Source organism: Mustela erminea, chromosome 10 (assembly GCF_009829155.1).
Source record: "Mustela erminea isolate mMusErm1 chromosome 10, mMusErm1.Pri, whole genome shotgun sequence".
Classification (NCBI taxonomy): Eukaryota; Metazoa; Chordata; class Mammalia; order Carnivora; family Mustelidae; genus Mustela; species Mustela erminea.
Window position 1 is genome coordinate 38,854,393 of NC_045623.1, and position 23,734 is coordinate 38,878,126.

At 42.7% G+C, this 23,734-nt stretch overlaps 1 protein-coding gene across 3 annotated transcripts in view; it reads left to right on the plus strand.

The window, feature by feature from the left end:
* Positions 1–23,734, plus strand: part of CTBS (chitobiase) — a 69,862-nt gene continuing 46,128 nt past the window's right edge. Inside the window, exons 1-2 of one of the 3 annotated variants that reach the window (XM_032361310.1) lie at positions 1–124; positions 15,718–16,055. The gene's annotated coding sequence lies outside the window, so the exon portion shown is untranslated. Of the gene's footprint in view, positions 125–14,208; positions 14,510–15,717; positions 16,056–23,734 lie in introns of those variants that run through there. The other 2 variants (XM_032361311.1, XM_032361312.1) reach the window with 2 other exon arrangements.

The following is a 23,734-nucleotide window of genomic DNA, read 5'->3' on the forward strand; positions in this document are numbered from 1 at the left end:
CCTGGCGACTCACAGCCCGGGCTGCGGACGAACCCACGAGGCGAGGCACCCGGCACAGCGAAGCGGAGTCGGGGTGGAGTGGCCGCGGGCAGACGAGCATCGCACTTCACCCTGCCGAGCACAGGTAACCGCCGTCAGGGCCCAAGCTCCCCCCTCCCCCGACGGTGCAGCTCCAGCGGCCGGCGCAGCCGGGCTGCCGCGGGCTCTTGCGCCTCTCCCCGCGCGCCGCAGCCTCGCGCAGAAGCCGCGCGCCTTCACCGCACACCAGGGGAGCTCGCGACTGGACCCCACTGCTCCCGGGAGGGATTGCTCTGGGCTTTCGCAATTTAAAAAATTAGGGAGTAAAACATACACAGTAATATGTAGTCGTGAGAAACCCCAATCACGTCTGTGTGCATTAAAACACCAGCCTCCAAGGGGCGCCTGGGTGGCTCAGTGGGGTAATCCTCTGCCTTCGGCTCAGGTCATGATCTCAGGGTCCTGAGATCGAGCCCCACATCGGGCTCTCTGCACAGCAGGGAGTCAGCTTCCTCCTCTCTCTGCCTGCCTCTCTGCCTGCTTGTGAACTCTCTCTCTGTTACAGGACGAAATAAAAAATCTTATAAGAAAACCAAAACAAACAAAAAAACAACCAGCCTCCCTTCACCACCACCTTCCCACCCCCCTCCATAAATAACTAGCAACAGTTCTTAAATGCACTTCTATCCAAGTAGTAAGTCTATCATTGTGGCTTTCTGTATGTCTGTCCATCCAGCCGTCCATGTATTCATCTATGCCTGGAAGAAGATTCATCAAAATGTTAACGGAGGTAATCTGTAGGTGGTAGAATTAGAACGATTCTTCTTTTCTGAGTGTTCCACAGGAAACTGTGTGTGGGAGGGGAGTTGTTACCATATTTAAATCGCACGCATCCTGAGGCTGCCCTGACCTCTGCCAAGGGCGGACTCTTTGTCGTGGGCTGCTCCAGGTCTCTTGCGTGGAGAGATGGGGCAATATCACGTCCCGGCTGCACCGAGCAGCCCTGGGGGAGTGGGGCCAGTAACAGAGCCCAGGGTTGTGTCTTTGTGATGAGCGACTCTAAGGGACTTGGCTCCTGTCTACCAGTTTTTACCAGTTTTAAGGGCCGATTCATTGGAAAGTGCTGCCGGCGTCTGGGAAATAACAATAGAATCACGGTGATGGTTTTATCAAAACTCTCTGGACTGAGAACCTATTGGAAGGGGCTTTCCCCCCCCCCCCCTTTGTGATCCTTGAAAAGTGATTTTGAAAATTTTGTTAGATTTTGGAGGCCAGAGAACCCAAGTTCCGATTTGAAAGCTGGTTTTAACCAACCCTGAATCTTTATAGTCCTTGAGAGTTATGTAGCAACTACAAGTCTCTTCCTCTCTCCTTCCTGGTTTCTGAAAAGCAGAAAAGGGGTTGGTGATCCGTTCTAAAAACACGGAGCCCAACCAGGTCTTCCCAGGATATTTGTCGGGGGCAGGTGTGCAAAGCCTGCAAGGCTCCCTTTTAAAGCTGCTTTTCAAAGGTGGTCTAGTTGGACTTTTGTATATTTAACCGATTTATTAAAAACACGTATATTTTAAAAACTACAACTTTAAAAGAAATTAAAATGTTTGACATTTTGGTAATTAGTGGAGGAAACAAAGAGCTTTCCTTTGCCTGGTGATCAACCATTTCCAATAAATCATTTATTGAGTACCTGTTTCAGCACCAGCCAACATGATCAGCACAGGGTGAGATAGGATAGAGAACCAGGCTCCCCCCACCCCCACACGCCCCTCTCACCGCCCCAACCCCCTCTCACCGCCCCACCCCACACCCGCAGCACAAATTGCAGGGAATCCATAGAAAACCTCACTTGCTTCCAAGATTGTGGGAAAGGCCTAATCCAACTTTAGGGATTCCCAGACTTTGACATTTCACCAACAAATAAAATTCTGAAATAAATTTAGAGACAGAGATGATGTGCCAGCTTTTAATTTTGCCAAGTAAGGTCATTCAAAAAGAGCCTGTCATCTGCTGTCACTACTGTTTGTATAAGACATGACACGCTGACATCAACAGGACATGATCTCAAAATAAAAGTCTTAAAAAAATAAATTTCACCTTTTAAAATATTTTACCATACTTTCTTTAATTTTCCGTGTTTCCAAAGTGAAAATGTTAGCAGCTTGCATTTTGCTATTTTTGCGTCTTAGCTACTAGAGCATAAGAACCATAAATGAGTCTTTATTTGATAGGAACTTTTCTTACACTATTTTTGGGCTATCATGTTGAATATCAGTGAACACTGCCAAGTACACTGAGATGAGAAATAGTAGATGTTTGGCTGAATTTATATTAATTCCTAATTTATACTAATCCTAAGATCCAACACTAATTCTGTACCCAAACTTTCCAAGTTAGACAAGGATACCACCATTTATTTGATTATTTTTGAAATTTTATTTTATTTCAATTCAGTTAATTAACATATAGCATATTCTTAGTTTCAGAGATAGAGTTGGATATAACCCACAATGCTCCTTACATCACGTGCCCTCCTTAATGCCTGTCTCCCAGTTTTCCCGTCCCTTAACTCCCTCCCATCCAGCAGCCCTCAGTTTGTTTCCTATAGGTAGGAGTCTCTTTTTTAAAAAAAATTTTAATAAACATATAATGTATTATTAGCCCCAGGGGTACAGGTCTGTGAATCACCAGGTTTACACACTTCACAGCACTCACCATAGCACATACCCTCCCCAATGTCCATAACCCCACCCCCCTCTCCATAGCCCCCTCCCCCAGGCAACCCTCAGTTTGTTTTGAGTGATTAAGAGTCTTTTATGGTGTGTCTCCCTCCCAATCCCATCGTGTTTCATTTATTCTTCTCCTGACCCCCAAAACCCTCACATTGCATCTCCATTTCCTCATATCAGGGAGATCTTACCATAGTTGTCTTTCTTTGATGGCCTTATTTCGCTAAGCATAATACCCTCTAGTTCCATGCACGTCGTCACAAATGGCAAGATTTCATTTCTTTTGATGGCTGCATAGTATTGCATTGAATATATATACCACATCTTCTTTATCCATCCATCTGTTGATGGACATCTAGGTTCTTTCCATAGTTTGGCTATTGTGGACATTGCTGCTATAAACTTTCGGGTGCATGTGCCCCTTTGGATCACATACCCTTCGTTTGTATCTTTAGGAGTAAATACCCAGGAGTGCAATTGCTGGGTCATAAGGTAGCTCTATTTTCAACTTTTTGAGGAACCTCCATGCTGTTTTCCAGAGTGGTTGCACCACTTTGCATTCCCACCAACAGTGTAGGAGGGTTCCCCTTTCTCCACATCCTCACCAGCATCTGTCATTTCCTGACTTGTTAATTTTAGCCATTCTGACTGGTGTGAAGTAGTATCTCATTGTGGTTTTGATTTGTATTTCCCTGATGCCGAGTGATGTGGAACACTTTTTCATGTGTCTGTTCGCCATCTGGATGTCTTCTTTGCAGAAATGTCTGTTCATGTCCTCTGCCTATTTCTTGATTGGATTATTTGTTCTTTGGGTGTTGAGTTTGCTAAGTTCTTTATAGATTTTGGATACTAGCCCTTTATCTGATATGTCATTTGCAAATATCATCTCCCATTCTGTCAGTTGTCTTTTGGTTTTGTTAACTGTTTCCTTTGATGTGCATAAAGTCTTTTGATCTTGATGAAGTCCCAGTAGTTCATTTTTGCCCTTGCTTCCCTTGCCTCTGGTGACGTTCCTAGGAAGAAGTTGCTGCGGTTGAGGTCGAAGAGGTTGCTGCCTGTGTTCTCCTCAAGGATTTTGATGGATTCCTTTCTCACATTAAGGTCCTTCATCTATTTTGAGTCTATTTTTGTGTGTGGTGTAAGGAAATGGTCCAGTTTCATTTTCTGCATGTGGCTGTCCAATTTTCCCAACACCATTTGTTGAAGAGGCTCTCTTTTTTCCATTGGACATTCTTTCCTGCTTTGTCAAAGATTAGTTGACCATAGAGTTGAGGGTCTATTTCTGGGCTCTCTATTCTGTTCCATTGATCTATGTGTTTGTTTTTATGCCAGTACCATCCTGTCTTGATGATGACAGCTTTGTAATAGAGCTTGAAGTCTGGAATTGTGATGCCACCAACTTTGGCTTTCTTTTTCAATATTTCTTTGGCTATTCGAGGTCTTTTCTGGTTCCATATAAATTTTAGCATTATTTTTTCATTTCTTTGAAAAAAATGGATGGGATTTTGATAGGGATTGCATTGAATGTGTAGATTGTTTTAGGTATCATAGACATTTTCACAGTATTTGTTCTTCCAATCCAGGAGCATGGAACATTTTTCCATTTCTTTGTGTCTTCCTCAGTTTATTTCATGAGTACTGTATAGTTTTCTGAGTATAGATTCTTTGCCTCTTTGGTTAGGTTTATTCCTAGGGATCTTATGGTTTTGGGTGCAATTGTAAATGGGATTGACTCCTTAATTTCTCTCTCTTCTGTCTTGTTGTTGGTGTAAAGAAATGCAACTGATTTCGGTGCATTGATTTTATATCCTGACACTTTACTGAATTCCTGTACAAGTTCTAGCAGATTTCGAGTGGAGTCTTTGGGTTTTCCATATATCATCTGCAAAGAGTGATAGTTTGACTTCTTTGCTGATTTGGATGCCTTTAATTTCTTTTTGTTGTCTGATTGCTGAGGCTAGGACTTCTAGTACTATGTTGAATAGCAGTGGTGCTAATGGACATCCCTGCTGTGTTCCTGACCTTAGCGGAAAAGCTTTCAGTTTTTCTCCATTGAGAATGATATTTGTGGTAGGTTTTTCATAGATGGCTTTGATAATATTGAGGTATGAATACTTTGAAGAGTTTTGATCAGGAAGGGATGCTGTACTTTGTCAAATGCTTTTTCAGCATCTATTGAGAGTATCATATGGTTCTTGTTCTTTCTTTTATTAATGTATTGTATCACACTGATTGATTTGCAGATGTTGAGCCAAACTTGCAGCCCTGGAATAAATCCCTCTTGGGTGTGGTGAATAATCCGTTTAATGTACTATTGGATCCTATTGGCTAGTATTTTGGTGAGAATTTTCGCATCTGTGTTCATCGAGGATATTGATCTGTAATTCTCTTTTTTGATGGGATCCTTGTCTGGTTTGGGGATCAAGGTGATGCTGGCCTCATAAAATGAGTTTGGAGGTTTTCCTTCCATTTCTATTTTTTGGAACAGTTTCAGGAGAATAGGAATTAGTTCTTCTTTAAATGTTTGGTAGAATTCCCCTGGGAAGCTCTCTGGCCTTGGGCTTTTGTTTGTTTGAAGATTTTTGATCTGTTTCAATCTCCTTACTGGTTATGGGTCTGTTCAGGTTTTCTATTTCTTCCTGGTTCAGTTTTGGTAGTTTATATGTCTCTAGGAATGCATCCATTTCTTCCAGATTGTCAAATTTGTTGGTGTAGAGTTGCTTGTGTATGTTCTTGTAATTGTTTGTATTTCTTTGCTGCTGGTTGTGATCTCTCCTCTTTCATTCATGATTTTATTTATTTGGGTCCTTTCTCTTTTCTTTTTGATAAGTCTGGCCAGGAGTTTATCAGTCTTATTAATTCTTTCAAAGAACCAGCTCCTAGTTTCGTTGATTTGTTCTATTGTTTTTTGGGTTTTATTTCATTGATTTCTGCTCTGATCTTTATGATTTCTCTTCTCCTGCTGGGTTTAGGCTTCCTTTGTTGTTCTTTCTCCAGCTCCTTTCGGTGTAGGGTTAGGTTGTGTATTTGAGACCTTTCTTGAGAAAGACTTGTATTGCTATATATTTTCCTCTCAGGACTGCCTTTGCTGTATCCCACAGATTTTGAACAATTGTGTTTTCATTATCATTTGTTTCCATCAATTTTTTCAATTCTTCTTTAATTTCCTGGTCGAATCATTCATTCTTTAGAGGGATGCTGTTTAGTCTCCATGTATTTGGGTTCTTTCCAAATTTCCTCTTGTGATTGAGTTCTAGCTTCAGAGCATTGTGGTCTGGAAATATGCAGGGAATGATCCCAATCTTTTGATACCAGTTGAGACCTGATTTATGATCCAGGATGTGATCTATTCTGGAGAATGTTCCATGTGCATAGATAGGAGTCTCTTATGGTTTGTCTCCCACTCTGATTTCATCTTATTTTATTTTTCTCCTCCCTTCCCCTATGAGCTTCTGTTTTGTCTCTTATATTCCACAAATGAGTGAAATCATATGATGATGTCTTTTTCTGATTGACTTACTTCACTTAGCATAATACCCTCTAGTTCTGTCCACATCATTGCAGTTGGTAAGATTTCATTTTCTGATGGCTGAGTAATATTCCATTGTGTATATATACCACATCTCCTTTATCCATTCATCTGTTGATGGGCATCTAGCCTCTTCCATAGTTTGGTTTTTGTGGACATTGCTGCTATAAGCTTTGGCGTGCACATGCCCCTTCAGATCACTACATTTGTATCTTTGGGGTAAATTCTCAGTAGTGCATTGCTGGGTCATAGGGTAGCTCTATTTTCAACTTTCTGAGGACCCGCCATGCTGTTTTTCAGAGTGGCTGCAGGCTTGCATTCCCACCAACACAGTGTTAGGGGGTTCCGCTTTCTCTACATCCTCACCAATACCTTTTGTTTCCTGTGTTGTTAATTTTAGCCATTGTCACCAGTGTGAGGTGGCATCTCATTGTGGTTTTGAACCACCATTTATTTTAATTTTAGATTGCTTTTGTTGTTTCTGTTCGGTTTGGACTTTTAGTGCTTTCTAGTAATTGAAGACCCTTTTAGTTGGATTCTTATCAGTTGAAGGCACTTTGCTAGTGACCACCCAAAGAATTGAGCATTTTGGTATCATATTCTTTCACCTAAAGGGTTTTCCAAATTATGATCATTGTGTTTCAAGAAATAAGTGCTTTGAAAGTGGATTATACTAGCCACCTGCTTAAGTTGAGAAGGGGTGGGGGCAGCAGATGTTGGTGGGGAAGGGGAGGGGTCAAGGAGTGGAAGCAGAGGTGAATGGTGAGGACAATAAGGATCAATTAAAGAGCACCTGCGTGGCTCAGTCAGTTAAGCATCTGACCTCAGCTCAGGTCATGATCCCAGGGTCCCAGAATCAAGCCCCCAGGTTGGCTCTGAGCTCAGTGAGGAGTCTACTTGTTCCTTTCCTTCTCCTTCTGCCTCTCTCTCTCACTCATGCTCTCTCTCTCTCAAATAAAATCTTTTTTTAAGAAGTCAATTAAAATGAAAGGGATGCTATATATAATTTTTTAGCCTTTTCTAGAATTGAAGCAGATACTGGGACCAAAAATCAACATTGCATTTCTTGAAAGCAATCAGAAAGGGCATTAAATCACCCAGAAGTTGAAAGCTGTTTGTGGGAGAAGGCGCACCTGATCTGCCATCCCTTACCACACAGATCTTAACCTGCTGGCATTGCCCAAGCCCCGAGGCCTGGCAGCCTAATGACAAGGCAGCTTCCTGGATGGTGAGGGAGACAGAAGGTTTTCTGGGCACAGGCTCTGCTGTATTACAGAGTAGTAATAGAAACCTCAACCTTAAATATGACTTTTCCCCCAAACCTAACATTAGCTGGTGTTAAAGTATTTTCGCCAGGGAAAGCAAAGGCTTTTAGTGGTTTTACCTTGTCCTGAAATGGAGACTTTGACCCAGGTCGTGGTTGTCTGGGAAAAGGATGCAACCTGAGATTTCCTGAGCTTTTATTTCCAAAGAATCTTCCATCAGAATGGACTTTGCAGAGAATTCACAGAACTTTGGCACTCCCCATCTTCATTCTTGACCCTGTTGCCTCATTCTTTTTTGGTCCAGCCATCCCAAAACCGTGTCTGCAGCTGTCACTTGGACCCACCCACTCCTAAATTGGGATTTTTATCCCTAACCTCTTTCCAGAGCTCCAGATGTGTATTTTTGTCAGTTGGCTGAACATCTTCCAACGGGTGCCCTAAACTCAGCATATCCCAAATCAAACCGATCAATTCTCCCCACCACGGACAACAGCCTCCTCCACCTTCTTTGTCCCTTCCTTTGCTTTGGTTAGCCACGTTGTCATTCATTCCATTGTTCAAGCTGAGGACGTCAGTGTCATCCTCACCTCCATCCCTGTCCTTCACCCCCGTTTTCTAACTGCCGCCAAATCCCATCCTCTCCTGCCCTCCCATGTCTGTTCTCCATTCTCTCATCTCCACCCCAGTTACTGCCCTGCTCTGGACCCTCACTGCCTCTCACCTGCACTGGGGAACTGGCTTCTATCTGGTCACAGGATCACAGGAACATCCCACCAGAAGCTGTCTGCACAGCTGTCAGGGAGATCCCTGGAAAACATCGCTCACTTTCCATCTGTCTCTTGCTTGAACCAACAAAGTTCTGGATACTAGAATGTAAGCAAAAGAATCATGAGAGGTTTCTAAGAATTTCCACAGGAGGGATATAAAACGTGTCTTTACTCCTTTTCTTTTGCCCCTTTTCCTATCCTACAGCCTGGAACAAAGGTGTGTGGCTTCCACTTTAGAGCAGGAACGTGAGGGGCACACCCCAGGGCAGGAAGAGCAGCCTCCATGGAGGGTACCATGGAGCAGAACTGCCACAGCCCTGGTTACCTACCTCTGGAATGTTCTGTGGGAAATTGTGGCAGAGCAAATGCATGCTGCCTGCGGCAGGCTCTGAGTAGCTCTTTGGACATTCCTCAATCATGGTCCTTCGCTGAGTCATGCTCACTGGTTTGCAGATCTCTCTAGAATGGGACCTGGGCGTAGGGGGGTGGGGGGACTGCGGTGTAAACAACTGTGTGCATGTGTCCTCCACATTCCTCTTTGTCTACTCCGTCTGGCACAGACAGAGCAGGCCCCCGGGGAGCATCGCGGAGCTAGTGAGTACTGAGGACGGCTCCAAAGAAAGCTCCGTCCTCTCTGAGCCCGTGGGATGGGCTGTACAGACTCCTGCCACTTGCCAGCTGAGGGCATCGGGCACAGTGTGTAGCCGCTCTGTGCTGTAGTTGCCATCTCCGCCGAGCGGCCCAGCAGCACCTCCGGTGGGTTGCGGGGATTAAAGGGCAGTTTCTGCCAAGCACTTAGCACAGGACCCGGCCCACCGATGGAACTGGAAGAGCATCTGTTACCGTTTCGTGGTTGTCTCTCTCCGGATTGCGCATGCTCGGTCCCTCTTCTTCTCTCCCCGCCCTGTACTTTGCTTTTCATTAACTTCTCAACTCAGATACATCTTCTGAGCCCCAGGACTGTGCCACACTAACACAGTCTCCACGCCTGCGGGGAGCTCGCTGGCTTTGGTGGAGGCAGGCACGGAAACCGGAGCTGCAGCACAGCCTAAAGGTGGAAGTGCTCACGGTTTCCGCGGAAGCACAGGGAGGGCAGGGGCACCGGTGGAGGACCACCCTGAATGGGAGTGGGGAGGCCAGCACAGAGTGGTCTGGCCACTGCCAGTGCGGTTCAGTAAGACTCGGCCACTGGTTCTCACACTGGAGCAATCCTCAGAATCCCCCGGAAGCCTTTGGTGAAATGCAGATTGCGCGGCCTCCTTCCCTGTGTCTCAGATTTACTAAATCCAGGGCAGGGCATGAGCTTTTGCGTTGTTGTTGTTGTTTTAAGATAGATTTATTTCAGAGAAAGAATGCGCTCAAGCGCCCTTGGGAGTGTGGTGGGGGGAGGGGCAGAGGAAAAGGGGAGGGAGAAGTTCAAGCCCACGGACACTGAGCACACAGCCCAAGGTGGGACTAGACCTTATGACCCTGAGCTCACAACCTGGACCCACCCAAGAGGTTGCTTAAGGACTGAGTCACCCAGGTGCCCTTCTGGACTTCTGCATTTTTAAAATTTTATTTTACTTATTTATTGGACCGAGAGAGACACAGTGAGACAGGGAGCATAAGCAGGGGGAGTCACAGAGGGAGAAGCAGGCTCCCAATGCGGGGCTCCATTCCAGGACTCTGGGATCATGACCTGAGCCAAATGCAGCCACTTAAGGACTGAGCCACCTAGGCGGCCCCCTTGAGCTTTTGGGTTTTTAACAAGTTCCCAGGTGGTCCTCCTGTTGCTGGCGGGGACCACACGCTGAGCACTGGGAGTTGGAGTAGGGAGCGGGAGTGGTGGGAAGGCCAGTGGACTTCACACACCAGCACTGGAGCTCAGATTCTGTAACAGCAGCGACAGTAAGAACTAGGGAGCGGTTTAAGAAGAAGAGCGGGCAGTGAGACCTGTGTTGCTTTGAAGGGTACAGGACTTCAGAAGGGAAGACATGTCGGGAGTTGAAACCAGGTGAGCCGTGGGCGGTGTGGATCACGCTGGGCGTGGAGCCCCGCCGGCCTCTCTCCCTTTGCTGCTCCTTCCTCTTGCTCATAAAGGAAGAGGAACAGCCCTTTTTGTCCAGGCTTAAAACTTCCCCTTGCCCCCAGGCCATCATGCTATCTCCTCTGGAAAGACTGTCTTCCAGACTCTCCCCATTCCCTACCTGTTGGACAGTGTTTAAACCAAACCTTCAAACACATAGGAGTTCCCAGAATCCCACTACCTATCAGCTTCTTTCGGCTGCTATTCTTGGTAATTTTAAAAAATACATTTATTTTGGATTTGAGTATAGTTGACCTACAATATTCCATTAGTTTCAGGTGTGCAACGTGGTGATTCTGCAAACCTATATGACCCATTCCTCTCCCGGGCAGCTCTGTCCCCATAGGATGCTGTTACCATACCATTGTCTCTCTTCCCTGTGCTGTGCCTTTCATCCCCCTGACTTCTTCCTTCCCATCCTGGCAGCCTGTGCCTCCCGCTCCCCTTCACCCATCGTGCCTGTCCCCCACCTTCTTCCTTTCTGGCACCCATCAGTTTGTTCTGTGTACTTCGTGGGTCTGTTTCTGCCTTTTGTTTATTTGTTTGTCTTTTTTTTTGAGATTTCACATATTGAAATACGGGTAACTTTTTTTAACCAAAACTTCTCAGCGAATGGTCGTTGTGTGCCCCATTTCTTCACCCCGGGTCCCGCACCCCCTAGTCTCATCTGCACCTCCCTGAACAGTGGAATGGTACCTTGTGTTAGGGTCTGTTATCAAAGGAACAAGACTGAGACAAGGTGAAAGTTATGTAAAGCTTTATTCTATGCCAAGTATTAGAGATCAGACTGATCAGCCAGGGCAACGAGACTAAAACAAAGTTAAAGTTATGCAAAGCTTTATTCTATGCCAAGCATTAGAAGTCCGACTGACTGGCCAGGGCCGTGTCCGAAGAGAGCGACCACCCGCCGCTTACAAACTCAAGAATTGACTGACGGACTAGTCAGAGCTGCCTCCGAAGAGAGCGACCCCTCCCAATCTTACAGGCTACCTTTCATTGGGTGAAACTGCAACCCATATCTTGGTATCTCAACCCACCGGGTTTGTGTGTCTTTTGTTGATTGGCTAGTTTCATCCGGTCTGGTGACATGTTATTCAAGATTACGCCATACTAGGAACTGTTACAAACAGTATTTCCTGGGAAGGCTTAGTCAGTTAACATATTCAGTGTGAATAATAAGATCGTCGTCCTTCCCAAGATGGAGTCATTTTGGTTTGGGCAAGACCTTCTCACTGTTACAATCAGTACTTCATACTGATTAGATGTCTCTATCTGGCCTCACTCGTCCTTGTATTCTGGGCTCTGTTATCAGGAACTAGCCGACTACATTTTACTGGTTTCCTGGACTTGCTTCTAAGTAAGTTTCTCTGGGGTGGGTGGGGGGAGTCGATTTAAGTTTACTGCACAAACAACAAAATGGCTCTTTAACCAAGATGGAGTCGCTCTGGCTAAATAGGTCCTTACGCCTTGTTTTTCTCGATTGCTTTAATAGCTTCACCACTCCTCCCACCAACATGTTTTAAAAGAACCCACATACAGAGCTCTAGTAAAAATAGTTAATAAATGTGGCAAATGTCTCAACAGAATTAATTTTTAAGCCTCCAAGCCTTTGTTAACCTTCCATCTGCAAAACCGCTTACAGGAAATCTGTATGTGATGGGAATATTTTATTGTCCCCGAGTTAGCCAGCACAATCCAATTTGTCTGAACTGATGAAATTAAAACAAAATGGAGACTTAGGTAAAATATTCCACAGAGACGTTATGTCTGCTACTCTGCTGGTCCCTGTAGAGCTCAGTTTCTTAGAAACAGAGGATTGACTTACCTTTACTTTATTACTACAATGAAATGTGCATGAATTGTCCATCATTTGTTTCTACATTTTGGATTTTCTTAAAGGCTTGAAATAAAAATGGGTCCTTGGGAGTCTGGGAGCAGAAGCAAAGACTGCTTTTAAAGGTTCTTCGTTCAGATATATAAACAAAATTTAAGGAAACTTCATCGAATCCAGTTCAAGCTCTTGAATGTATAATAGGGATTGGCTTCTTTCCTGAAGAGGCTGTTTTCTAACTTCCAAGCCCCACTTCCCCTGGATCCCTCAGAGAGCTCCCAGGAGGAGAGACTCACCCCCAACCCTGCAGGTAGAGCAGAGCCCCTGCTGCTTTTAGCCAGAGACCTCACATTTCTGTTTTTATCTTTTCCCCTTCTTCTGGGCCATTCAGATATTCTGAAATGTCTGCTAAGTGAGTTTCTGATTCAGGCAGGGTGCTGTTTGCTTCATAGTGTCAACGAATTAGAAGAGCTAGGAAGTTTATGGGAACCAGGGATGCCTATTTCTTTTTCCTTTTTTTTTTTTTTAAGATTTTATTTATTTATTTGACAGAGACACAGCAAGAGAAGGAACACAACAGTAGAGGAAAAGCAGGCTTCCCGCCAAGCAGGGAGCCGATATGGGGCCACATTCCAAGACCCTGGGATCAGGACCTGAGCCAAAGGCAGGCGCTTTATGACTGAGCCACCCAGTCACCCAGAGAGGCCTATTTCTTATTAGTAAATTCTCCCCTTTTAATTATTTCTCCTCCACTTTCTTCCTGCTGTGGCTTTGCAGAAATCCACAGCTTTCTCAACTGTCCATGTTCTTCCCTAGAAGCAAAAATAATGTTTCTATTTTTTTGGTTTAGGAGAACACCAGCAATTCTTCCACCATTATCAGAATTTTCTAAGTAAAGGGCTCCTCTCTCTTTTTAGAGAGAGAGAGAGAGAATGCTAAGCAGGCTCCATGTTCAGCATGGAGCCCAAGTGGGGCTCCATCTCATGACCCTTAGATCATGACCTGAGCCCAAGTCAAGAGTCTAATGCTTAACCAATCCTGGTGCCCCCAGGAACCTCCTCTTTTAAACATAATTCTGGATTCATTGACTTTAGAGAGAGGGACAGAGCAGAACACCTGTGATCTTAACTTCCAAGCCCCACTTCCCCTGGATCCCTCAGAGAGCTCCCAGGAGGAGAGACTCACCCCCAACCCTGCAGGTAGAGCAGGGCCCCTGCTGCATTCTGAGGGGGGAGCCCCAAAAGCCCAATGGGAAGGTGCTTGAGGAGGGATGTGGAGAAGACAGGTGGAGGTGTTTTCTTCCCCTCCAACTCTGGTGACCCTCCCCAAATTAGAAGAGAAAGTTGCTCACATTATTTTATACTTGAGGCAATCCAGTGAAATCCAAGTGTTAATCTTTCTGATTTAGCTGTTCTCTCAAGTGCACAGGATTTAGAGGTCAATGAAAAGCTGCCAGAATATTGTCTCCGTCACTCTGGCTTCTGCCAACTTAATTTGAAATTGGCTTTCTCAGCTCTTCTTTTCTCATCTGGGTAGAACCCAGATAGATTTCTGCCTGCAGACGACAAAATCCTGCCCACCCCACCCCAGATCTGCTTCTTCTAGTCCAGGTTGGGAGGTTGGCTCAAAATGACATTGGTGACCATTTGGGCCACTGGGGGTTGTCCCAAGGACAAATCAGCTGCTGCCCAGGGCTGATGGTTTTCCTGAAGACTTGCAGTTTTTCAGAAAGGGAATGGTAGGGAATTGGAGAGAAACAATAATAGCTGAAAGCCTAAAATACCCTGGAATTTCGTCAGGTATGACATCATGGAACTATTACCAACTCTTTGAAAGTTATCCCAAGGCTGTATCCTTATATATATCTTTATATGTATCCTTATGTATATCCTTATGCAGCCTTTCACTGGCAGATACTTGCTAAATATTTATAGGATGAATTAATAAACTCACTGTTAGAATGAACTAAATAAACCCTTGATAAATACTAGGGATGTTCTTTATATTTTCTTTCATTTGTTTTGCTTTGAAGAATGTCTTAGCCATTTCCCACAATCTTGTTTTCAGATTTAATTTTGTTTCCAAACTGATGAATACAATGGCCACTGGCCCAAAGACCCCTTCATAGCATCAGCAAAGGTGACTGCTTTAATGACATTCTATCACTCTGATACTGTTAAATTTGAGCATACCAGCGGGGAGCTTGGAAACATTCATGCCTCTGAAAATATGTCAAACACTCACGAGCCCAGGATGTTACATGTTGCAAGCGACTATCAGGAAAACAATCAATGTATGAACTGAAGAGGTGGGTGTGAACGCCACTGCCTCGGGCTTGCTAACATTCCTCTCAGCTTCCTGATGAAGATGATCTCAAGAAAGGTGGAGATGGCCAGGTGTCATTCCTCTCTGCTGCCAGGTAGAGACAGTCAGACAACAGGTGTTCAGATGACCTGTGGAGATAATCAGGTGACACTCTTCCCAGCTGCAGGAGATGACGGCCAGATTGTTTTTCTCAGATTGCTTGTACTAAGCAGTTCTAGAATTTGCCCACCCAATATCCCAACTAGGAAGACCTCAAGCACAACTGGGTGATCATAAGCAAGACCAAGGATGTCAGCCCTAGCCAAGGGAAGGGTATGGGGAGCAGTGGGATAGTGTACATGAATGGCCCCCAGTCCACACTCAGGCAGGTCCCAGGACAAGAGCTCCCCAGCACCTTCCTAGACCAGCAGCCCAAGGGCCATGGAATGCAATGCCCACTCTCCTGAATCAATACTGTATTGAGCTGCTCAGTGATTTTCAAACTGTGTCCTACATAGTCTGAGATGTTCTGCCCAGGAGCCCTGGTGGGGGGTGGCATATGAGTAAAGCTTCAAGCACCCCCACTTCTAAATTGAACAGTCTGCTTTTTGGTTTTTTATTGATTTTGTATGGTAGGTTTCCAGTCTTCTGATAGAAGGTAATTCGGCATTCTTCAAGCAATAATGATAGTCCAGGAGACCAAGATAAGGGTTCTGACAGTTCTAACACAGGACCTTTCCTCCTGTAGGCACTCAACACGTGTTCTCTAGAGGCTCCCCTCTAGTTCATTAGAGGCCCCTCCACACTGGTTTCTCTGAAGGTCATTTCCAAATCGCAACACTCGGGACTGAGTTTCCATTCCTGTGACTTTCACTGCAGGAAAACTGAAACCGACCTGAAGCTGGACCATGTTTTGTTTGGTTGGTTTTTTTTGTTTTTTTTTTTTTTTGCTGTTTATCCGAACCAACACCTGTTGTTTACTGATCACCTAGCTCTTAGTTAGCCCTGGATGAATGTTTGCTAAATGGTTGAATAGTTAAGTGAAAGATGTGTAATCCTATGCAAGTTACTTGCCCTCATTTGTAACATGAGCTTAAATCCACCTCCTTTGCAGTTTGTGGTGAGGAGTAAATGAAAGAAGACAGGTGAATTGTTTAGCACATAATAGGATCAAGAAATGTCATTTTATTCTCTTCTCTTTCACATAATCAGTAGATATCCTGAGTGTACTTGGTGGAGGTAACTTCATACATGAAGAACCAGGCAGTGAAGAACACGCCACAGCAGCAGAGTCGGATGAGGGAAGTTGTCCGCATGCGCTGGGCTGGTATAGCTCCTCGTGGCCTCCAGTTTCATTTTGCTGGAAAAGGATATTCCACCATTCTGCCCTGAGTTTTCATCTGCTGCTTTGGACCTTCCTTCTGGGTTTCAGGCAGAGGCTGTGATGGCATTAGGAAGGTTGGCCAGAATGATCATGTAGAAAAGTAGATCATGTAGAAAAGTAATCTCTGGATGAGAAAGATGGCAGCCGAGACAAAAGGAGTCTCTTGGTGAGTTGTTTTTAAAATCTGAAAATACATTTCTGGGAACTTGAACAAAGTGGAAGATTTACACATAAAAAAATATGAATCAATATATGAACAGATAAATAACCTGGTTTATGATCTGCCTACAGACAGTAATGGAGCGCATAGAAAGTGAAAGGGATCCCCCTTCTCTGTAAAGGCTTCATCTTGCTCTGGACACAGCCATTCTGAAAGCTCTAAATGGGCCATGGGATTTCCATGAGTTCAGAGCTCCACTTGCTTCAAACGGGCACTTTTTTTGTCCTCTTCTGGGTTTCAGCATTGGGTGAATGGCTATAGGTTAGGAACATAGTATTTCTTTGCTTCGGAGTGTTGACATCTTCAGACAGTAAACACTGCTGTCCTCCAGTGAAGCTTCCTGCCTCTCAGGGCTGATTGCCTCTACTGTGTGTGTGTGTGGTGTGTATATACACACAAACATATATAAAGTATATATAAAGTATATGTGCGTGTATTTATATATCTAATATACATCCATATTAGATATAATGTTACTTCAAGATGAAGAGAATTGGGGGACAGCTTCCTTCTAGTCCTAAAAGATTTCCTAAGAGTTTTAAGGATATTGTGCTTTATTCATAGGCTTTGCATCTAGTTTGGATATAAAAATTGCACTATGGCAAGAGTGGTTTTATAATTGAGAGGGCTAGGTTAGCCTAACTGCTGAACTAGAGGATGATATGTATATTTCAGATACAATTTGGGATCTAATGGTTCAGTTTAAATTGGGTCAAATGCCAGTAAAATGTTAAAATTTTTTTTTAATTTTTAGAAAGATTTTATTTGCTAGAGAGAGAGAGAGAGAGAGAAATAATATGCACAAGTTGGGAAGTGGCAGGCAGAGGGAGAAGCAGGCTCCACACTGAGCAAGGAGCCTGATGTGGGGCTCAATCCCAGGACCCTGGGATCATGACATGAGCCAAAGGCAGATGCTTAACCGATGGGGCCAACCAGGCATCCCAAAATAATATTATTATTTTATTAAATTGTTTTTTACATGATATTCTAACATGCCACCTTTTTTCTCCCTAAGTTTATGCTGGCACACCACTCTAACATTATCTGTCAACAAAATGGCCTTGGACTGCATAAAAAACACAAGTAATCTTGTCTATGGAAGTAATGCCAAGATAAACATATAAACAAAGGATTTAAGGTTGAGTGTGTCCCGAGCTCAACAAAAAATGGAGACATTTTCTAGTTGTACTCATGTCTTTAACAAACCTCATTTGGTTGTTCCCCAAGAGCTAAGAATCGAATCTTAGAGAAGGCCGTTCCACCTGTCACATCAGAGTGGTTGATGACCCTCATGGTCAGGTCACCTTTTCCCATACCCTGGGGAAGTGACGTGCTGATAAACTGCCTCAAAAAAACAAAACCAAACCCAACAGCAACAACAAAAAATAAATTCTGATTGATTTGTGATATTTGCCAACGTCTCCAATATAAGGACCCCTGCTGTGGCCATTGTTGTGCTACCAACAGTTACTGGTTTGAAGAATTCCTGAGCAGTGGACAGTGAGATCTGGTGAGCTGATATGGGCTGTGTCAGATGCACCTTCATGTCTGTTTTTCTTCTACTCTCCTACCTCTGGGGCTTTATACCTGCTCTTCTGCCTGGAATGTTCCGGAGACCTTTCTCCTTACATTGCAGACTGGCTTTTCAGCTAGCATTATTGGAATCCTCCGGTGAATGAAACAGTGATATAAAATAAAGCACTTGGAAGAGTGTCTGGTATGCAATGAATGCTATTTAAGGAATGTTTATTAATATTCTTTTCCTTCACTGACCATCAAGACCGAATTAGGAGTTCATCATGTGTATGCTGGGCTTTCCTGTGCTTCTGTCAAGTGGTACCCCCCATGCTATATTGTTCAGGGTTCCTTCCTGGCCCTTGTCGGCTCAGGCTTCATAATGTTTACTGTTGCATCCCTGGAGAGCTTGGTGCCTGGAAACCGGAAGACGCTCAATGTATACTCATAGCATAATAACCGGCTAGGTCATTGAATCTGTTGTTTACTACCAGCATGAATTAGAAATCAGGAGGGTCAGTGTGCATGTCAAGAAATGATTATGAGAAACAGGTAAAGGGGATGATGCAGTGATAGCGAAAGAGACTCTCTTTTCTGAGGCTGTATCGGCTTTATTCGTGTTGACAGAAAGGGCATTCTTTGATCCAAGCAGCCAAATTGGGGATGCTCAGTTTGAGGGCTGCTGGTGCTGCCATTGACAATTACGTTATCGCGCAAGGTGCTGGCTTTCTTGGCATTACAAGAACACTTGTGATTTCAGGAACTCACTTTCTGTTTTGTCAAGATCCTTATCTTACATATGTATCTGGCGGGGGAGGGGGAGGAGGTAGAGGTTACTCTAAAATAGCTCTAATGAAACCTTTTTTTTTTTATTGACTATAAATGCTTCTTAACCACTTTGGGGTTACAGATTCCTTTAAAAGAATTTGCTAAAAGCTTCTAACGAAAAATACTCTGTGCCCATACATACACCAGTCTTACACACAATTCACTTGTGCACTTCCAAAGAACCCCAGTTTAAAGCTGCTGTCTTCCTGCATTTGTCTGATTTATCTTCGTGACAATTCTTTGAAGTTGGTATGCGTGGAAGCAAAGAATGATGAGTTCATTTGCCCAGAAAACATAATGGTAGTAATTACATAATTGACCAGGATAACATAAATAGCCTCACCTAGCCATCTGGAGTGACTATTGCAAACTGAAGTGCTATTTTAAGGGAACTTGCTTTAATTATGAGGTAATATCTTTATTCATTCATTCATTCATTCATTCATTCACTCATTCTTCCAAGGTTTTATTTGAAGTTAAGTTTAGTTAACATATAGTATTAGTTTCAGGGGCAGAATTTAGTGATTCATCAGTTGCATAGAACACCAAGGGCTCATTACGCCAAGTGCCCATCACCTAATTACCCCGTCCCCCCTTCCCCCAGCAACCCTCAGTTTGTTCTCTATAGTTAAGAGTCTTTTATGGTTTGCTCCAATCTCTGTTTTTATCTTACTTTATCTTATTTTCCTTTTATTCCTATTTTATTTTATCTTACTTATCTTATTTTATTTTTCCTTATTTTATCTTCTTTTATCCTTATCCTTATTTTATTTTCCTGTGTTTCTTAAATTCCACATATGAGTAAAATCATATGGTATTTGTCTTTCTCTGACTTATTTTACCTAGCGTAATATATTCCATCTCCATCCATGTCATTGCAAATGGCCACATTTGCAAATGACACACACACACACACATATATATAGATACGTATGTATGTGTATATCTCACATCTTCTTTATCCATTCATCAGTTAATGGACATCTAGACTCTTTCAATAATTTGACTATTGATAATGCTGCTATAAACATTGGGGTGCATGTGCCCCTTCAAATCAGTATTTTTTAAAAAAGATTTTATTTATTTATTTGTCAGAGAGAGAGAGAGAGAGAGAGAGTGCACAAAAAGGCAGAGGCAGAGAGAGAAGCAGGCTCCCTGCTGAGCAAGGAGTCCGATGCAGGACTCAAATTCCAGCACCCTGAGATCATGATCTGAGCTGAAGGCATCTGCTTAATAGACTGAACCACCCAGGCATCCCTCAAATCAGTATTTTCATATTCTTTGGATAAATACCTAGTAGTGCAATTGCTGGGTCAATAGATAGTTCTATTTTTAACTTTTTGAGGAACCTTCATACAATTTTCCAGAGTGGCTGCACCGGCATGCATTCCCACCAACAGTGTAGGAGGGTTCCCCTTTCTCCGCATCCTCACCAGCATCTGTCATTGCCTGACTTGTTAATTTTAGCCATTCTGACTGGTGTGAGGTGGTATCTCATTGTGGTTTTGATTTGTATTTCCCTGATGGTGGGTGATGTTGAGCACTTTTTCATATGTCTGTTTGTCAGCCGGATGTCTTCTTTAGAGAAATGTCTGTTGATGTCTTCTGCCCATTTCTTGATTGGATTATTTGTTCTTTGGGTATTGAGTTTGATAAGTTCTTTACAGATTTTGGCTCCTAGTCCTTTATCAGATATGTCATTTGCAAATATCTTCTCCCATTCCAAGGGTTGCTTTTTAGTTTTGTTGATTGTTTTTCTTTGCTCTGCAGAAGCTTTTATCTTGATGAAGTCCCAATAGTTCATTTCTGTTCTTGTTTGCCTTGCCTCCGGAGACCTATCTAGTAAGCAGTTGCTGTGCCGTCGTCAAAGAGGTTGCTGCCTGTGTTCTCCTTTAGGATTTTCATGGATTCCTGTCTCACATTTAGATCTTTCATTTGTTTGGAATTTGTGTGTGGTGTAATAAAGTGTCCAGTTTCATTCTTCTGCACGTGGCTGTCCAATTTTTCCAACACCATTTGTTGAAGGGACTGTCTTTTTTCCATTGGATATTCTTTCCAAAGAATATCAAAGATTAGTTGACCATATAGTCGTGGTTCTATTTTTGGGTTCTGTATTCTGTTCCATTGATCTATGTGTCTGTTTTTGTGCCAGTACCATACTGTCTTGATGATTAAAGCTTTGTAATAGAGCTTGAAGTTTGGAATTGTAATACCTCCAGCTTTGGTTTTCTTTTTCCAATATTCCTTTGGGTATTTGGGCTCCATACAAATTTTAGAATTGTTTGTTCTAGCTCCGTGAAAAATTCTGGTGTTATTTTGATCGGGATTGCATTAAATGTATAGATTGCTTTGGGTAATATAGACATTTTAACAATATTTGTTCTAATCCATGAGCATGGAATGTTTTTCCATTTCTTTGTGTCTTCCTCAATTTCTTTCATTAGTGTTCTAGTAGATTTCAGAGTACAGCCTTTTATCTCTTTGGTTAGGTCTATTCCTAGATATGGTTTTTGGTGTGATTGTTAATGGAAGCCATTCCTTGATTTCCCTTGTTGCTGCTTCATTATTGGAGGATAGAAATGCAGATTTCTGTACATTAATTTTATATCCTGTGACTTTGCCGAATTCATGTATCAGTTCTAGCAACTTTTTGGTGGAGTCTTTTGGGTTTTCTACATAGAGAATCATATCATCTGCAAAGAGGGGGAGTTTGATTTCCTTGCTGATTCAGATGCCTTTTATTTCTTTTTGTTGTCTGACTGCTGAGGCTAGGTCTTCTAGTACTATGTTGAATAACAGTGGTGAGACTGGACATCCTTGTCTTGTTCCTGACCTTAGGGGGAAAGCTCAGTTTTTCCCCATCGAGAATAATATTCGCCATGGGGTTTTTGTTACGGCCTTTATGATGTTGACATATGTTCCTTCTATCCCTAGTTTCTTGAGGGTTTTTATCAAGAAAGGATGCTGTATCTTGCCAGATGCTTCTATTGAATCTGGTGAGAGGATCATATGGTTTGTATCCTTCCTCTTATTAATGTGGTGGATCATGTTGACTGATGTGCAGTTATTGAACCAGGCCTGCAGCCCAAAAATAAATCCCACTTGGTTGTGGTGAATAATCCTTTTGATGTAATCTTGAATTCTATTAGCTAGTATCTTGTTGAGAATTTTTGCAACTATGTTCATCAGGGATGTTGGTCTGTAATTCTCATTTTTAATGGGGTCTTTGGTTTGGGGATCAAGATAATGCTGGTCTCATAGAATAAGTTTGGAAGTTTTCCTTCCATTTCTATTGTTTTTTGGAACAGTTTCAGAAGATTAGGTAATAATTCTTTAGTGTTTGCTTGAATTCCCCTGGGAAGCCATCTGGCCCCGGATTCCTGTTTGTTGGAAGATTTTTTTATTACTGCTTCAGTTTCTTTGCTTGTTATGGATCTGTTCAGGTTTTCTATTTCTTACTGTTACAGTTTTGATAATTTATATATTTCTAGGAATTTATCCATTTCTTCCAGATTGCCTAAGTTGTTGGCTCATAATTGCTCATAATATTCTCTTATAATTGTTATATTTTTGTGATTTTGGTTGTAATCTCTCCTCTTTCATTCATGATTTTACTTATTTGGGTCCTTTCTCTTTTCTCTTTGATAAATCAGGTTGGGGGGTTATCAATTTTGTTAATTCTTGACAAGAATCACCTCCTAGCTTCATTGATCTGTTCTACTGGTTTTTAATTTTTATTTTTATATCATAGATTTCTGCTCTTATCTTTATTATTTCCCCTTTTCTACTGATTTGAGGCTTTATTTTCTGTTCTTTTTCCAGCTACTTTAAGTGTAAAGTTAGGTTGTATATTTGAAACTTTTCTTGCTTCTGGAGGTAGGCCTGTATTGCAATATACATCATCCCAAAGATTTTGGATTGTCATGTTTTTGTTTCATTTGCTTCCATGTTTTTTAAAATTTCTTCTTTAATTTCCTGGTTAACCCACTTATTCTTTAGTAGGGTGTTCTTTTTTTTTTTTTTTTTTTTAAGAGATTGTTTATTTGAGAAAGAGCACGAGCAGGGGCAGAGGGAGAGAGAGAAGCAGGCTCCCAACTGAACAGGGAATCCATTGCAGGGCTCGATCCCAGGATGCTGGGATCACAATCTGAGCCTAAGGCAGACCCTTAACCTACTGAGCTACCCAGGTGCCCCTAGTAGGATGTTCTTTAACCTCCATGAAGTCTTTCCAAATTTTTTCTTGTGGTTGACTTTAAGTTTCATAGCACTGTGGTCTGAAAATATGCATGGTAGGATCTCAATCTCTTTGTCCTTGTTGAGGCCTCGTTTGTGACCCAGAATGTGATCTGTTCTGGAGAATGTTCCATGTGCTCTCAAAAAGAATGTATGGATGAAATGCTGTGAATATATCTGTGAAGTCCATCTGGTCCAGTGTGTCATTCAAAGCCATTGTTTCCTCGTTGGTCTGCTTAGGTGATCTGTCCATTGCTGTGAGTGGGGTGTTACAGTCCCCTACTATTATTGTATTATTATCAATGAGTTTCTTTAAGTTTGTTATTAATTGATTTATATATTTGGACGCTCATAAGTTGGGGGCATAAATATTTATAGTTGTTAGATCTTCTAGTTGGATAGACACCTTTATTATGATATAATGTTCCTCTTCATCTCTTATGAGAGTCTTTGGCTTAAAATCTAGTTTGTCTGATATAAGCATGGTACTCCAGATAAGGTAGTATCTTAAACATTTTATCAAATCCCTAGAACCTCTGCAGTTTCATTTGGACACGCCATGTTCGGAATTGTCATTGCCATTCTTGCGTTCATGGCTCACTGTTGCAAACAGACGATTGGAGGAGTTGTAAATTGGCCTGAGACCCAATAATTATATCAAATTCAATCTTTTCAATTTTATAATAATAACTGCACACCAAATACACGTGTTATCAATCTGAACTTTCTCATGTTTCTGCTAATGGAGATGGGGTGTTGGCGAAGAGGGCAACAAAAACAATTTTGTCTATATTTGCAGTCCATTTTGGAAACTGCTTTCTTCTCCTAATTTTTTTCCTTGCCTATGCAAATAGTTTGATGGATTTCTATTCCCTGGAAACAAATCATGGCAGTGGAAGCCAGCAACTCATGTCTTCTCTAAAAGGAGAGATTAAGTTTGGGGTTTCCATTGCCTCTTCTGTTTCTGACATTCCATGGTTGTCTGATTCTGTCTTGGAGACTTTGGAGAGGCAGGAAAAGGCCAACCAGGATTAAACTGTTCTGTAGAT